Here is an 18,883-nt window from a genome sequence, read left to right as displayed (position 1 = left end):
CCAGGATGGATCATACATTAGGAAAAAAAAAATCTGAACACCATGGAATCAAAGTACAAGTCAAATCATAAGAAAAATTGGAAAATTCACAGCTATGTGGAAATTAAACAACATACTTCTAAACAACTGATGGATCAAAGAAGAAAAATAAAAAAGAATCAAAACATTTTAGCAACAATAAAACAACATTTAAAGAAGAATCAATGTCAATCCTTCTCACTTTCAATAATCTGAAAGAGAGGGAGATCTTCAATAATAATCACATAAGGGCAGCATTACTCTAGTTCCAAAGCCAAGAATTAAAAACTTTACATTCCAAGAATTAAAAAATTGCAAAACAACATCTCTGATGAACATAAGTGTAAAAAATCACAACTCAATACTAGCAAACCATATTCAACAGCACATTAAAAGGATCAGGAATCATGATCAAACAGGACTTACCCCTGGGATGCAAGGTCAGTTCACCATCCACAAATCAATAAAGGTGAAACACCACATTAACATAATATAGGATAAAAATTATCTCAATGGATTAGAAAAATCATTTGTAAAGTTCAACATTCCTTCATAGTAAAAACTATGAACAAAATGCATACAGAAAAAATGTACTTCAACATAATAAAGGCCATAAATGACAACCCTGCAGCTAACCTCATCATCAATGGAGTAAAGCTGGAAGATTTTCCTCAAGATGGGGAACAAGACAAGGTGCTCACTGTCACCACTTGTATTCAGTAAATGTCCTAGCAAGAACAACCAGGCAAGAAAAAGGAATCAAAAGCATCAATACAGAACAAAAGAAGTAAAATCGTCTCTGTCTTCAGATCTTATGTATAGAAACGCTAAGGACTCCATTAAAAATTATTAAAATTAATAAACTAATTAAGTAAGGCTGAGCATACACAACCAACATTTGTGTTTTTATACACCAACAAAAAACTTGGAAAAAGATATCTTAAAAATCCCATTCTTAATAATATTGAAATAATAAAACACTTAGGAATAATTTTAAGCACAGAAGTGAAATATCTGTACACTGAAAACTATAAAGCATTGATTAAATAAATTGAAAAACATACAAATAAGTGTAAAGATATCCCTTAGTCAGAGATCTAAAGGACTAATATAGTTAAAGTGTACATACACCCAAAGCAGTCTATAAGTACCTTAAAATCCATATCAAAATTCTAACAATATTTTTCACATAAGTGGAAAAATGACACTAAAATTTGTATGGAACCACCAAGGACCTAAAACAGCTCATGCAATTTTGAGAAAGAAGAACCAACATAGAGATGTCATATCTCCTGATCTCAAACTACATGATAAAGTGATAGTAGTTAAAACAGTATGATTCTAGCATAAAAACATACCCATAAACCAATGAAACAGAAGAAAGAGCCTAGAAACAGCCCCAAGTATATGCAGCCAACAGATCTTCCTAAACTACCAAGAAAACACAATGAAGAAAAGAGTCACTTCAATAAACAGGAAGACTAGACCTCCACATGCAAAAGGATGAACTTGCACCTCTGTTTTATACCACTTACAAAAATGAACTTCAAGTGGATTAAATACTTAAATATAAAACTCAAAACTTGTAAAACTTCTAGAAGAAAACAGGGAAAAACTTCTTTACTTTGGACTTGGCAATGATGTTTTCTCTATAACATCAAAAGCCCAGGCAGCAACAGCAAAAATAAACAAATGGGACTGAGACTAAAGATCTTCTCCACAGCAAAGAAAATAATCAGCAAAATGAAATAGGAAACTATAAAATGGTAGAATACCTTTGTGAACTATATATCAGTTATGGTGTTAAATGAGAAAATTTTTTGTTTTTTTGTTTTGTTTTGTTTTTAGTTGTCCATGGACCTTTATGTTACTTATTTATGTGCAGTGCTAAGAATCAAACCCAGTGCCTCACAAATGCTAGACAAGAGCTCTATCACTGAGCTACAACCCCAAGTAACCTGATCAAAAAATGAAGAAAGGACCTAAGTAGATTTTTTTTTTTTTTTCAAAAAGACAAACAAATAGCCAACAGACCCATGGGAAGGTACTCAAGATCACTATCAGGAAATTCAAATCAGAACCTCAATGAGATAAGATCTTACACTTTTGGAGGAACTATTAGCCAAAAGACAAGGATCAACAAATGTTGGCAAGGATGTGAGGAGCCTTTGAGTGCAACTAGTAGAAAAGTAAGTTGGTGCAATCATTATGAAAATGTGTAGAGTTTAAAAAAAAAAAAAAACTTAAAAATACAATTGCTACATGATTGGGCTATCCCACTTGTGGGTGTTTGTCCAAAGGAAAAAAAATATCAGAACATCAAAATGATATCAGCATTCCCTTCTTCACTGTAGGATAATTCACGATAGCCAAGACATGAGAAGAACCTAAGTATCTACCGATGGATGAATAGGTAAAGAAAATGTGGTACTTGTGTGTTTGTGCATGTAAATAAATATATGTAAATATGTATTGTCCTATAAAATATTATTCACTCATAAAAAAGAAGGAAGTACTATCATTTGTCACAACATAGATGAACCTGAAATTACATGGTATAAAGTGAAATAACCTAGACAGAGGAAAACAAAATGTATGTGAGTTAACTTTGGACTCTTAAGTCCAGCTTCTTGGAACAGAGTGTAGAAAGGTGGTTAACAGGGATGGAGCAGTAAACTTATAGGTGTGAGATGAATACATTGTGGAGATCTAATGTAACCACAGCATGGTTATTACAGTTAATAATACTGTATACTTGAAAAACACTCAGAAAGTAGATCTTAAGTGTTTATACACACACACAAACAGTAACTATGTGAGGTGATAGACACGTTAACTAGCTTCATGCAGCAATCAATCCACAATGTATATGCAAATTAAATCATTATGAAGACAAATATACAAAAGAGAAAAATTAAGAATTGAAAATGATGATAATAAGGAGCAAGGTAGAGAGTAAAAAGGGCCGAGATAGTGAAATACAATTTGAAGATTTAATACTGCGTTTTGAAATAATACTTTGTTACCATTTTTATTTATTAGAGAGTCTGTATTATTTTGACTGATTTTAAGAGGAATGAAAGTACAAAATAGTATACAGTTCTTCCTTAGTACCCATGGAAGATTGGTTCCAGGACTCCCATGGATACAAAAGTCTTCAGGTGCTCAAGTCCACTTATATAAAATGGTGTAGTATTTGCATATGACCTATGCTTATTTTCTCAGATAATTTTAAATCACTTCTAGGTTACTTATAATATTTAATGCAATATAAATGATATACAAATAGTAGATATAATATAATGTCTAGGAAATAACAATGAGAAAGAAAAGTCTGTTTGTATTCAGCAGAGAAACAGTTTATTGAATCCATGGATGAGGAATCCATGGACACAAAGTGTTGTCTGAGTATTATATAGTTTATTTATGCAAACCTTACTAAATCTAACATTATAGAGGGAAGTGCTGGGGAGTGGTATTGAAAAACAAATCTAACATAATTCACTAAAGCTTTAGACATACCTATATACCTTTGCAATTTGAAATATGTTGATGAACCTCAACATAATATATCATACCCTATAAGAAAAGGGATAAAATTTAATAACCTGTCAATATGCCAGAGAAATATTCTTGGCCCTATAAAAGAAAATAAAGTCTCCTGAGCTGGGCGTGATGACTAACTCTTGCTTATAGTCCAGCTGCTCCAGAGACTAGAATGGGCATTGCTTGAGCCCAGGAGTCCAAAGCCAGCCTGAGCGACACAGTAGAACTGCTTCTCTAAAAAACAGACAACATACAAAAAAGCAAAACCCAATGACACTAAGCCTTCCTCTAAATACAAATCTTCCTTTGCATATTTATGGAATAAATTGTTCCAGGCTGAAATGAGTCCTAAATCAAAGATCTTCACTTTATTCCCCACTTATTTTTTTTTTCCTGTTATTTACTATTTGGCTTTTGGTTTTTCTGTTTTTAAAATCCTGCTACATTTTCTAGACTATCTACATCAGTATCAAATTCTGCTGCTTTGTTTTCAGAGACGTTATATTTCTCCACCAGGGAAATCTATGCTTGAAATAGTGCAATGAAGAAATGAGGACGTCAGGGAGAAAATGTGTGAAGGTAAGAGCAGTGTGATCAAGGAGCAGAGTTAAGAGGTGGAAATGAAGAGAGGGACCAGCAATCACTTTACCTCTGGCTACAGTGACTAGAGGAGTAATAGAAGACAGAGAGTAAAGGGGGCTAAAGATTCATCATGAATTCCACTATTCAGGGAAATCTGGGGAGACATCAGGCATCCTCTTTCTGTCTCTTCAAACATTTTATTTAATCAAAAAAGAACCTGCTGACAAGATATGTTCTAAAATAACTTCTTTCCTCACGCCAATAATTTAAAACAATCCTAGATTGCTAAAAAACATACCAAGATTTCAAAAACAGAGGTTCTCCCACTCAGGAAAAAAAAATAGGATTGGTAGGGAAGTAAATTTCAGCCTTTAGTTATGGCTACTCTAGCTTTTCCAGGCTTATTTCTTCTTCAGACAAATTCCATTCCCCCAGAAGCTACTCTATCAAGAGCTTCTCAACCATGCTATTAATGTGAAAATGAAAAATCTGCTTTACAGAGGCAGCACTCATGGCAAGTAGCATGCTGGCTCAGTGAGCTTCTAAGACTCTTGATTACCTGGAATTCCTGAAGCCTTTGCAGTTGCTAATGTACCTCTTGCAAAATAATGAGATTTCAACCTTTTCCAAACATAGTGGTTTTGCTTTTTCTTAGACAAACTCTTGCACACATTTTACACTTCTGACTCCAATTTCCTCTGGCCTTCTTCCCAGCAATTCCTACCTACATTCTACCTGCATTTTAATCTAGAAACTAAAATAACAATAATTATTCTTTCATTGGACAGGTGATGTTTCTAAATATATAGCCCAGGAGAGATATTCTTCTTTGACTATTCAAAGTTCAAATGCTGGTTAATTCAAAGAAAGAAATTGTAAAATTTAACTTTTAAATTTATCAAATAATTTTGCAAAGAAATAGGTGTTTAGGAAGATCCCTACTTCTTGGTAGCCAAAGTTTGTTACGGTTGTTCACCTTGACTTCAGAGAAAGGAAAGTTTTTACTGAATTCAAATATTTGTAGATTTTGTACCTTATCTTACTAAACTTAGCTTTCCTTCCACATAATGAGAAAAAAAATATTCCGATAGACAAAAATATGATCTTAATGTCTGAGATCTCTGCCAAGGCATAGCATGTTCTTTGAACTTCTATATTTGGGGTTTCTTAAAATTTTCAAAAATTTTCCCTTGATTTTATTAGAATGTTTGATGTTTCTCAAGCAGAATCCTAGAAGGATATACCCTTATATGCACAAAATTTCTTTCACCTTGAGCATGTCACTGAAAGGAGTTCAGGGTCTGATGTTGTAACTTTCATCAATGCTTAAGGTTTGGGAGACTAACCAAAAATCGTGGTTTCTCTATCTTGGTATTCCAATTTCTTCATTTCCCCTCTGCTGATTTCCAGGGTGTGCTACTAACAATTTAAACACAAACTGAATTTAGAATGAAAAATATATTAAACCTCAGTAAAATTCACCATAGGAGATCTTTAATATGGAAGATGAATATGAATTTGTGCGTAAAAATCATCTCAACTCATTTGATATCCTGGAAAATACTAGGAGAAATGTGGATGTCTGATCATAAAAATATACTAATCTGTTTTTGGTAGAAAATGGTTATCTCTAAATCCCAATTCATAGAAATCATAAAATACATATGATGGCAATATTATAATCTTTAGAATGTTAGACTTTATACTTTTGATTCTATTGTTGAATGGATAACCAAATGTAATTTACGTTTTTACATAAAATGATGCTCTTCTACCCTAGTGAGTGCAGAGTGTTCCACATATGTCAATCTTCTAGATAACTGAAGCTTAAATTATTATTTTCCTGTTGTTGGTCTAAGTTTTACAATTATAAAATGAGGTATATAAAGGTAAATCTCCCATTGTTTGTCTGAGTGATCTTAATTTATTCCACTATTTTTCATTTCTGAAAATTAAAATTTCTGTCTTGCAAATTATAGGTTAGACATAATCATTTCCAATTTAAATCTTAAGCATTTTGAGACCAACATCAGTCCATTCAGTATTTCATCACTCCTTTCTGGACTTCCTTCTTCCCTAGATAGCTCTAACTCTAGGGAAGGTGGATGTAGCATTATGACATGGAGGAAAATATAGATGGGAGGAAGAAGTGGAGAAATGCTATAGGCTTATGGTCATCTCTATCCTCCTCAGGTTCTGCTGAGTGTGCTTCATCTCCATTCATCCTCTGAAGATGTCTGAGTTCCATCATGGCCTCTATTTTGCAAGTATACATACCTTATATCCTATTTGTTCTAAACGCATTCATTAGCTGTTCTCTCTGCACAATCCTGAGACATATAACACCACCACAATGTGATCCTACTCTTAAGACCACAGTCAAGGCTACTAGACTGCTCAGGCATCATGATGGAGGTGGGGCTTCTCTGTAAATGCTTGCTGTTTTCTTCAACACAGAGGGCCAGCATACCTAATCCTAATAACACCTCCAATTTCCCTCACACTCTTGCTGGTCTAACCAGTGTCTACTTGGAAGTTCTTATATAGTTGTGGCTAAAACTATGCTGAACCTGAGGCCTCAAGAGCTGTGGCTCTTGATATTTTAAACCAAACGTTTAGAAATAAAAATTATTCATTTTTTAAGCAAATATCTGACGATAGCATTAAAAAAAATGTGGGCTTTCAAGTTTGTAGTATCTGCAAGAGAATTTGAAAGATCAATTTCAAATTTAAAGCAAGAATTTTTGTTTTTTCTTAAATTATACTGTTTTAGACAGCTTTCTCACTGCTGGGAATAAAAGATCTGACTAGAACAACTGTAGAGGGGGGAAAGGTTTATTTGAAGGCTCACTGTTTCAGAGATCTTAGTCCATAGAAGGCTGGATCCATTTCTTTTCTTTCTTTTCTTTTTTATTTCTTACATACATGACAATAGTGGAATGCATTACATTCATAATTATCCATTCACAGCACGATTTTTCATAACTCTGTATATAAAATATGTTCACTCCAAATTACGCCATTATACATGAACTCTCTTTTTTTGCCTTACAATTCTTAATACACCTTTATACCACAATTTATCATATCTCTGTTTGTATATAAGATATGTTGACACCAAATTCACATCTTCAGACATGTATTTTGTATAATGATGACCATCACCTTCCACCATCCTTGTTATTCCCCTTGCCCCTCCGTTTCCCTCCCACCCCTCTTCCCTATCTAGAGGTAATCTTCCTCCCATGCTTTCCCTCCCTACCCCACTTTGAGTCAGCCCCTTATATCAGAGAAAACATTTGGCATTTGTTTTTTGGGGATTGGCTAACTTCACTTAGCATAATCTTCTTTAATGTCATCCATTTACCTGCAAATGCCATGATCTTATTCTTTTTTAGTGCTGAGCAAAATTCCATTGTGTATAAATGCCACATTTTTTTTATCCATTCATTTACTGAAGGACATCTAGGTTGGCTCCACAGTTTAGCTATTGGGAATTGTGCTGCCATAAACATTGATCTGGCTGTGTCCCTGCAGTGTGCTGTTTTTAGGTCCTTTGGGTATAGTCCGAGAAGAGGAATAGCGGGGTCAAGTGGTGGTTCCATTCCCAGCTTTCCAAGGAATCTCCATACTGCTCAAAGTGAGGCAGAACATTATGGTAAAAAGAAGTGGTAGAAGGAAGCAGCTCACCTCATGGTTATCAGAAAGTAGAGAGAGATTCCACTCACCAAGTACAAATAGATACCCAAAGCTACATCCCAATTCCCACCTCCTCTAGTCACACCATAGCACTTCAGTTACCACTGGGTTAATCCCTATGAGGAGATTAAATCACTGATTGAGTTAAGGCTCTCAGAACACAATCATTTCTCCTCTGAACCTTCTTGTACTGTCTCACACGTGAGCTTTTCGGGGACACCTTACACCCAAATCTTAATATATACGTTTTCTCCCCTTTAGGAAGTAAATTTTCCTGGTTCCAGTGGACAGTGGAATTATTCCAATAATAATAATAATAATAATAATAATAATAATAATAATAATATAAAAGAAAGAAAATAACTAAAACTTTTTCCATGACAAGTTTTATAAAACAAACTTCCTTACCAAGACACTTAATTGCTTCCTAAACTAATTTAGTCTCTTATTTATAGATCAGGATTAGTCTTAGTTATATCTTTAAAAATATGTATTCTGTGATTTTAATGTCCTAATTTAAAACTATCATTCATTTGTATAGCATAGTTGAGTAGATTAGACTTGTGTAAATTAGGAATGACAGCAGTTTCTATTGCATAGGATACTTGCCAGGAATTAGTAAAATAATTAGATAAAGCACCTAGCACGGAGTCTAAATGTAAATGTTCAATAAATGTTAACTATGGTTGCTTTAAAATTATCAACTATACAGGGGACTTCCACTCACCAGATACAAATATAGACCCCATGGCCATGCCCCCAATGAACCACCTCCTCCAGTCATACCCCACCTGCCTCCAGGTACCACTCAGTTAATCCCATCAGGAATTAATTAATCCACGACTTGATTAAGGCTATAGCTCAATAATTTCTCCTCCAAACCTTCTTGCATTGTCTCGCACATTTGCCCCCTGCTTTTGGGGGACACCTTGCATCCAAACCATAACATTGCTCATTGTTAACTACTACCTAACAGATGATACCTTAATTTTGTTCATCATAAATTATTGCAAATACTGCATATCCTGATTACTGAATTTTTTGACACTCTTTTACATTTTTGGTCAAAGGTAAAATCATCTCACACTAATCCTAACCCAGTTTGAATACTTAAGGAGAACCGTGGGTAGAACCATAGTGCAAAAAGAAGACTCCTTACATGACAGGTCAGAACAAGAGCTGCAAACTCAAATATAAAGAAGCAGGTATAAATTAACCAAATAGACTTAGGGAAGGATAGAGCATATGAATGAAGTAAGCTTTTGAAGATCTCACATTCCATTTCAGATTCTTAAGACACTGGCCAGTCAAAAAAGACTAAAGGATGAAATTTTGTGAGTGTGGCTTAAAACATTGGCTTTTTACTCACTCACCTAAAGTCTAAAGGAACTGGGTTGAGATTTTTACTGTTTTGCACTTTTAATAATAGTGCTAAATCCTACAGAATGCCATACTAGGGAATAAAAGCTTACATTATTTCCAAGGTAAGTCATTGTGTGTCTTCCTGTGACCTTGAAATGGAGAGGTTGCCATATCTGCATTGAGCATTAATACTTCCTCCTCATACTGATGACTAAAAATATCAGTTAAACAAGCAGTAAGATTTATTTTTAATAAAAGGAGTGGCTCTAAAATCCAAAATTCCTTCTATAGATAAAACTTCACATGATTCGAAAATCTTTTGCCATCTACTTTAAGAGATACAATACCACTTTAGAAAGAATATGTATAGTTTTGAAGTGAGCTCTATCTAGGTTTAAACCCCCATTCTGCTGCTAATTAATTGTGGGAAATTCTTAGAGGTGATTTTAATTCTATTTTTCCCAAGTTTCTCATCTGAAAAGAACTACAAACTCCTATCTCACAGTGTTATTGAAAAAAACAGCAGAATATAAATAAAATGGTTTGTACATGACAATATTTGTTGGCACACAGTATTATAGTTATTCAGAGAGGTATTTTACTTACTCTTACCTCTTGATTATACTACAAATTGATATGTGTGCTGACTGATGACCACTGAATATCTGATTGGCTAATGTGTATTAAGAATATGGAAAACCATCTACTATGTATGATTCTAGATGTAAGAGGAAGACAAATCATAGGCAATTCTATTTTTAAATGTAACTTTAAACAAATTGTGTGGGCAAAGCACATTATGTTTAAAATACATAATTACATCTCAACTTTTACTTTGTCAAGATTATGCTTTTGGACTTTCCTTTGAGGGTAAGTAGAATCTTTATTTAAAAGTGTAATTTCCCAAAGTCATTACATATTATATAATGAATATTACACTCAGTTCATAAATGTGTTGGTGAGCCCTTTAAATCATAGATTCATAAACAAATATTCACTAAAAGAATCGAGAGTTCAAAGTACACCCAATTAGAATTCAGAAAAGAGATGAGTTTTTAAATGCAATTTTAAACTTGGAAAGAGAATCTATCAGGAGGTAATTGATTCCACGAAAGAGAAGTAATGATTGAAAATGTTCTGTCACTAGAGAATCCTCTGGAATATAAAAATGCATGGAAAAAGCAATAAGTAGGTTACACATTTGAAAACACATCAGAAAAATAAAGCTTTGTAGTGTATTCATTAGCAGACATCAGGAATCCCTAAAACAGTATGTAATTATTCAAACACTTTTTTTTTCTTAAGCAATATTCCAAGGAGAATAGTGGTGTGGCAAATAAATGTATAATCAATTAGAAGTGTCTTCAGCTACATGAGTACACATTATGGCATGTCTTGTTATACTAGGGACATTCCAGCCCCTTGTAAGCACAGTAGCTGGTTTTACAAGATACATGGTGATACGCTGCCTTGTATAAGAGAACAAGGTGGGGCACTGTAGAGGTTAGGGTGCACAAGGGACCCAAACTGTCTGTACCATTGTAGATCTCCATAGGAAAAAAAAATCTTGCAAAATTTGGAAAGAGTGGAAGCGCTGATATGACTAAAGTATATTTAATTCTGGTCTTTTCCCCTTAGATTTCTAAGGTGAAATTTCTAAGGTACCAGGAAGTATTATAGTAATCAGAAATAATTCTCACTAAAAGAAAGAGAGAGAATGTTTAGTTAATATATTAAAAATTGAGGGCTTATAACTTCTAAAAAAGTGGGCTCCCTTAAAAGGTTTGAGATGTCAAGGGTTATTTTGTGAGGACACTTTCAGAAATCCATTTTTGTTAACTAAATTTATAATGATCTTCCTATTTGATGGTGTTTCTCTTTGCTAGTTTAAGGCTTTGCCCTTGCTCTAATCAACCCTTGTGCAAGCACTCTAGTTATAATATTTAAAATGTTATAAATATTAAAATATAAAAGGGTTTCTTCCTCTCTTAACCTACAGTTCCTCTACATACCTTTCTCCTGACCAAACCAGTCATCTTGCCTCATCTCCTTTGGCCTCCAGAGTCCCTGTTCCCAATTCAAAAGACTTCATTAAATGTGATTTGGAATGCTGTACCAATGTCTTCTTTAAGGGAAAATATACTAAAGAAGTAGATATAAATAGATGTATAAAATCGTATTGGAGAAGCTCAGAAGTGCTGCACTCAAGAAAAGCACGGCGATTGACAAGCAATTTAAGCTGGAGTGTGAAAGGATGCAGAAATAACAAGATTTGCATGAAAAATATTGAGATCATGAGAACATCAAATTTAAACGAAAAACTCATGTGCCTCATGATTTAGTCATGAGGGCTGACATTACGGTTATAACTTTCAATATCCTTGGCTTTTGAAATAGTTCTATAATGAGGGTGGAGCATATCCATCTATATAGAAAACTAGCATTATTTTATCCAGTCAGCTCATTACTATGAGAAAGAAGGTTACAAGAATCTTAAATCTTTTTATATGGGGTGGGAGAAGATCCCAATCACTTGGCTGTGACGGAGACCTTATTTGGGGACATAAACTTAAACCAAAAGAGGAAAATTAAGCTGGGGTAAGAACAAAATCCATTATTCAATCAATTATGATTTAGCCAAATCACAAAAGAAGAACTTAAATTGATGCTAATATCTGTTTGTCTTATGAAAAAAATTAATTACTGGTTAGGAGCAAGGAACTGTCCACAGAGAAGTCATTTAAAGGGCTCCATGTTGACCAGGTAGGTGTCATTCCCATGAACAAGGCAGCTGGCTTAGTGTAGGTCTTATTTTATTTTCCCTTTTATTTTTTATGGCATAATAGGCGGTGTGAAAGTCTAGTTGCACTTGTTATCTCAGAGGAGAAATGCAGTTCTGACTTCTGTTTATACTTTCATATCATAGTGTATCACTGTGAACCTGGACGGCACTTCCAGTGGGACGCCATGTTTAGCCCATGAATGAGAAGACTGTCACAATCAAAAGTGCTTCAGGCACAAACAGATTTGAAACAATCTTCCTACTGACTGGAAAAAAAAAAAAGGCTGGTTCTGAAGATCATTAAAGGTTCTATTGATGTGGTTTGGGGGGCACACATTTAGATTTTCAAATGTGTTTTACATTTGGAACAGTTTTACTTGCATGAAAGCTCAGCTGCTTTCCCTGAGAACTCTCCTTCTTGTCATCATTTGCAGAAGCTTTCACAGAGAACTTACTGTTCCAACTGGGAAGGAGGTGGGAGAGGTGGGGAACGCAAAGCAGGCGATTGAACTAGCTCTCTTGACTCAGAGATGCGAGGATCACCTGCTCTGCAGCATTCTGCAGTGTGAAGCACAGAGATGAAAGGGGCCACCTGCAGTGTCCCAGAAAGGGAAAAAAAAGAATTGGCATTTAAATGTGCTAGCAGTCTCTGATTGAAAAAGTAAAAAGACTTTGGATCGATATAAATTAGATTGAAAGTAATTAGACAACAAGTTGCTTAGTGTGTGTGTGTGTGTGTGTATGCGCATGTGTGCATGTGTGTGTGTGTGTACTCATTAGTTCTCGTGACATATTGTTGACCATGTCATCCTAAGGACATCTTGTTATACAATGTTTTGTTGTAGGGACACTTTTCCACACGGCATCTTGTCATTGACATTTTATCATCAGTGTTGTCAGGTCATTTCATCATGCAATATTCCACCATCGACATTTCATCAGAAAGGCAGGGCATGATAATGGTTCTGGGCTGACAGTTAGCATACTAAACTCGTTGGTTACATTATTACACATCATTATTACACATGCTGGTTAGTTTTCCTGTCCCTGACATAAAAATTTCTTACATCTCCCTACTCTGAATCTTTTAAAACAACTGAATTGTGCTTAACTAAATATTCTATATCAAAATGTTTTCCAAGATCACTTGAAAAAGAATAGAGCCTGAATTTCTGCCTTTCAACAAGTGTGCCATTGGAGTTTTGACAGAGAACACGCAGTTACAACTGGGGAGAAGGTGAAAGAGGCAGGGAATGCAAAACTTCAAATTCACAACAAAATAATTTGAAGAAAATTCATAGCTCATCTGATTTATTCTGATGCTTAATGTCCTCAGTCTCTTTACAAAAGAAAGTAATGGAAGGGTATTCATTTATTCATTACCTAGCCAATTAATTGGCCCTGTAGCTTTGATGAAATTATAAACTAAATGATATACAAATGGTAGTTGAGAACATTTAAGCTTTGGAAAAATATTGTCTGTTAAAATTAACAATTAGCTGAATATTTTTAGAAAAATCCAAATAAAACTGATAAAAGTAATCATTGAAATTCCCTTTTTGCCCAAGTCCTCTATTTCCATTTCCCAATGGCAAAAAAAAAAAGTGTATCCTTCCAGAATCTGTTTCTTTTAATCTCCAAGGAATTTCTCTGAGCATTTCGATTTATAAGGTCTTCCTACGCTTTCCACATTTACATTTCCCCCAAATGCTAGATGAATTGCATATTGAGACTCATTCAGCTGCCATGTTGACTAGGAGCCAGACTCTGCTGGGATACAACAAGAGCCCAAGAAAGAATAGCTGTGGGCTGCATTGGAAATCAAGAGGATTTTGATACAAATATTTTTTCCCACAATTTTTGACTCACTCCTTTTTTGTCCCATAGTCTTTTATCCTCTTGGCATTTCTGTGCTTTAAAAACTAAAGATTTTCTGCTTCCCCGGTAGATTTCTGTTTTCTCTTCCCCTTTCTATTTATCTCCATTCTCTTTCTTCCTTTTGATTTGATTGGTTTTTGAAACTCAGATAACCTACACATTCTCCCCTCAGTATTGTCACCTCTTCCAAGAGTCTTTTTCCATGACTTCTTTAGCAATAGACGCTGCTGTGCCTCCTCTTCTGCAAACTATCTCCTGCAAAGGTATTTTATATCTGCCATAGACATTTATAGCAATTTAACTAGTAGCTTTTTTTGCAGAGCAGGACATGTGCCAACATTGCTTTGTCTACTTTTCACATTCATTCACCTTCTTGAAATAAAAGATATTAATATAGTCTTTCTTTCCAACACCTCAAATTAATAAACCATAAAATGTTCTGCAAAGTGTATTGCTTATAATTTTATATTTTTCTTTTAGAATCTATTTTTTCCCTCCATGTTATTGTATACTTTGGCTTATCCAGTTGCTGAATAATATTTTTTTATCTTTTCCCATCAAGTGATGAAACTTTTGACCCCAGTCATATTACTCTGCTCAACTACATTTACATACATTAAGTATTCACCTGTTAAATAAATCTGCATTGGTGAAACCTGGTTCTTCTACAACAATTGACAAATATTAGCTTACTATTTTCAATTCACCTTATACAGGTAAAAATTTTACAGAAAGGAAATATGCACCAGAACCTGTTTGACTCATTATTGCTCTGCTTTCAGAAGCTTCTCTTTTCATACTTTTTCTTTCTCTTACTCCTATATTGTACATTAAAAATTGTCACCAGCATATTTTATTAGAGCATATTTCTCATCCTCTTTCTCCAATTCCCATAATTTATAATTCTAGAGACTTTTAAAATGGACACTCTTCTGTTCTTTGTTGGAAATGACAGAAGGGTTAGGGGATTTATAGAAAAACTGCCATCAAAGGGAAAAATAATAATAAAGCAAGAGCAAGAGGGTGGCTTAAGGGAAAGAATGTGTAAAAGTACAAACCCAGAGCCTGCGAATATCATTAGCTTCTTTGATAAGAGAGCCATGGTGACAAACTAAGTGAATGGTATAATGTAAACTTGCCAAAAATAACGACATATGATTGCTACAGTCAATCATAAGTTAAAAGTCAGATCATTGTTATGTTTATTTCCTGAATAAAATCACATAATGATTAATGGAATGTTAGGAGAGAGCTTCATAGCTCTCTCTAGTGTATAGCCTACAGATGAGAATGATAAGGGAAAGGTTTGTTTCTTGTAATCTACGTGGATAAGAGAAGAAAAAGGAGAGGAGCGCTCTCTCTTCTGCCTGTCATTTGCCTTCCTTTATCTCCCAACTTGACTGGAACTGGTCCCTTGTGCCTCAGTTGTACTTGGTACAGTTCTCAATTACATAACTTTTCTCACTACATTACAGCTGTTTGTGTACTTGTCTGTCAGCCTTACTAGACTAGGAGACACATCAGGAATTGATCCTAATTTATATTTTCATTCCCCTAGCACCTACATTTTCTTTTCAGGAAATATTTGACACGTGGGTAGGTGAAAGGATAGATGAGAGAACAAGAATGAATGACAAAATGATCATTGACTTACTTTTGCTATGTTAAGAAGTGATTAGAATATAATAAATGTCTAAGTTCCACTATATTGTTGCTACTCGTTTTATATTCTTGTGTGACACTAAATCACAGAAGCTGCTCAAAAAAAAAAAAAAAAAAAAGCATGAGAGAATGGACCTCTTTGTATTAAGAGGAAATAGTTGCTAGGACTAGGGCTATGATTCACTATAATAGTAACAAGCAACAACAATAATATAGTATTATTCACTATAATAGTAACAAGCAACAACAATAATATAGTACTGCTATGTTTACATAGTCTGAACGTTTATGCCCCTCCAAAATGTCTACTTTGAAATTGTCATCTTCAGGGTAATAGTTTTAGCAAGTAGTAACCTTGAGAGGAGATTAGGTCACTGGGCAGAGCCCTTAAAAATGGGATTAGTACCCTGACAGACCTGAGAGAAACCCCTTACCACTTCTACCTTGTGAGTTTACAGCAAGAAAGTTTCTTGTAGGATCCAGAAAAGTAAACCCTCACCAAACACTGAATCTGCTGGCACTTTATTTAGTCTTAGACTTTCTAGCTTCCAGAACTATGAGAAATAAATTTTTGCAATTTATAAGTCACCCAATATATGGCATGTATATAGCAGCTCAGACTCTGCAGATAGCTAAAATATATTGTTTACCATATGACAGATGCCATTGTAAGCACTATATGAATTAGGTTATATTGTTTTCCACATTATACCAAAAAGAAAACTGAAGCAACAACTGTTAAGTAAGCCCCAAAACATAGCTAGCCAAAGAAGTTACAAAATAATAAGCCAGCATCAACATTATCAGATGAGATCTATCATAATACTAATACTTTATAATTATACATTTAATTTTTAAATATGAGACTAATATGTAAATTAATAGAATGAGTACATTTCTACATGATCAACATTTCATAAAAGTACAGTCCTTTCTGGTTTTACTCACAAAGGACCTAAGACATGGTAGGCACTCAATATTTCTTAAACTGTGTCTTAGTTTTCCATCACTATGTCAAAACACCTGAGAGAATCAAGTTAATAGGGTAAAAGAATTACTTTGGTTCATTATTTCAGTGGCTTCAGTCCATGATAAATTGTGCAGCCTGTGGCAAGGCTGTACATCATGATGGGAGCATATGGGAAAGGAGACTGCTCACCTCATGATACCCAGGAAGTGAAAAAGAGAGACAGAACAGACTGAGGTTTCAATACCTCATTCAAGGATATTCTCCCAGTTACCTAACTTCTTTCTACTAATCCCACCTCCTAAAGATTCCACCATGTCCTAAAGGTGTCACAGACTGGCAACCATGGGCCTTTGGGGGACATTAGAGATCCAAGCTAGCACATGACAAGGCTAGCTTCTACTCAAAAGCCAGTACCCTATTGATGTGGTACAATGTAAAAGTTTATTGCCCAGGAATTCCAATCATCTAAGCATTCTTTGAACGTGAGGATTCCTTAGTAGCACTTTTGGAAGGAGGCCGGAGGCTTAGATAAGACACACATGAGACTTCTAGTTGTATGTCCCGAACAACTTGGAAATCCTCAAACACAAGCAACCTGACAGCGGCACAGTAGTTTTCTTTCAAATTGGGTGAAAAGACACTGAAGTCTCTTCAGCCTTTCTTTCTTTCTTTCTTTTTATATGTTCACTTTTTCTAGCCCATTCTCTTCTGCTGCTCCCCCCCCCACCTTTATTCTCATCTCATCTATCCTTCAGCACAATTTCCTTCACATATTCTGAAACTGAAAATTTCTCAGTACTGGAGTCCAGTCAAAATAAGAATCCTGCCTACTCAGTTAGCAAGCCTCTTTAGATAGGAAGGGTAGTTTTGTTCTTATGTCAGAGAGCTGAAGTTTTGCTTATGTTCTTTTACCTCCAGTGGATTTTAGGGTCATCCTGTTGACCTGGCTCCCACTGGTCCCATGCAGGTTTGGTGGTCCTGAGGTGAGGACAGCCAGGACCCTGGCTGGACCTGTCATCCTTCCTGGGACAGGCCTGGCATGATTCCAAGGTCTGCGGCAGCACAACACTTGAAGCTACAGCCATCTGAAGACCTAAACATCCCACTTCCTGACCTGATGCAAGGAAACGAAAGTGGGGCAGACCTGAATGGAAGGCAGGACTTGAGAACTGACCAATAGTGTTAGGCTTCCAAACCCCAATTAGCATAAATTTGGACCAATAGCGTTAGTCTGTTTCCAAACACTAATTAACATAAGTTTGAAATAATAGCTGTTGGTACTTCTCTCAAACCCTAATTACCATAATTTTGGACCAATAGCAGTGACTCAAGCTCTGTAGAAACCCCTAGACTAGTACACTGTGGGGGAGAAAACCTGCTATTTTGTCCCCTCTTACACAGCAGGAGTTCTGTTCCTGTTTTATTCTTCAGTGAATCCTACTCGTACTAAACTCACTCATCCTGGTCTGTGGATTTCACTCTTTGAATTCATGAGACAGGAGCCCAGAATTGTTCATATTAAAATTCTGGTTTCTGAAGTAGTTGAAGGACTTCTGTTCATCCCACCTCATTTCCACGTGCATTCTTGTAACCCATCGTGTCCAATGTAAGCTGTGTTTTACTCTCCAGACCATTAACATCACAGTGCTTTTCAATCCAGTTCTTATTACTTTCTGCATCTGCTTTAATTCTGGAGAATTCAATCCAAATAAATATTTTTCTTTGCATTGCTGTGCAGAGGAGGTGGCTCCATTGTGATTTTTAAAATGTCTAAGTAAGAAATGAGTGGAAAGAATTAACAACTCAGATAGAAGGAGCTCCACTAGCAAAGTTAAAAGTGCTGTAGAGTCCAAAATGCATTAAAATTCTAGTAGTTAGACAAAGATAAATCTGGGATCATGGATTGTTAAAGGTCTCTCTCGCTGGGAAATTTAGACTTTATAACAATAAGAAGGCATCAAAAAGTTTGAGTAGATATGTGACATAATTAAGACCCCAGTCTAAGAAATTAAGTTAATGTTATGTATAACATGCAAATTCGAAAGGGGTTAAAATGGAGACAAGACGTCTATTTTTAGTAGTTTAATTGAAAGGAAGTCTGTATGAGGGCAGTAGCAGTAGAAGGGAAAGTGGGGATGGATGAGAGGCCCTAAGGAAGTAAATTGACAGATTTTTAAAAATTAAGGAAGAAAATAAGTAAATATGACACTATGTTGTTCTGTACCTGAACAGGAAAGTCCTTTCAAATTCCTTTGATGGTCTGCACTTTTTTCCCTGGTACTTTGTCCAAGGAACTTTCATTATGGTCCTTGCCACCAGATGTCATACAAACTTCCCTGCCAAAGGCAAATTGCTATGAGTAGTTCACATGAAAAGGAATGTTA

This window comes from Marmota flaviventris, chromosome 8 (assembly GCF_047511675.1).
Source record: "Marmota flaviventris isolate mMarFla1 chromosome 8, mMarFla1.hap1, whole genome shotgun sequence".
NCBI classification, from domain to species: Eukaryota; Metazoa; Chordata; class Mammalia; order Rodentia; family Sciuridae; genus Marmota; species Marmota flaviventris.
This window is presented reverse-complemented; position numbering follows the sequence as displayed.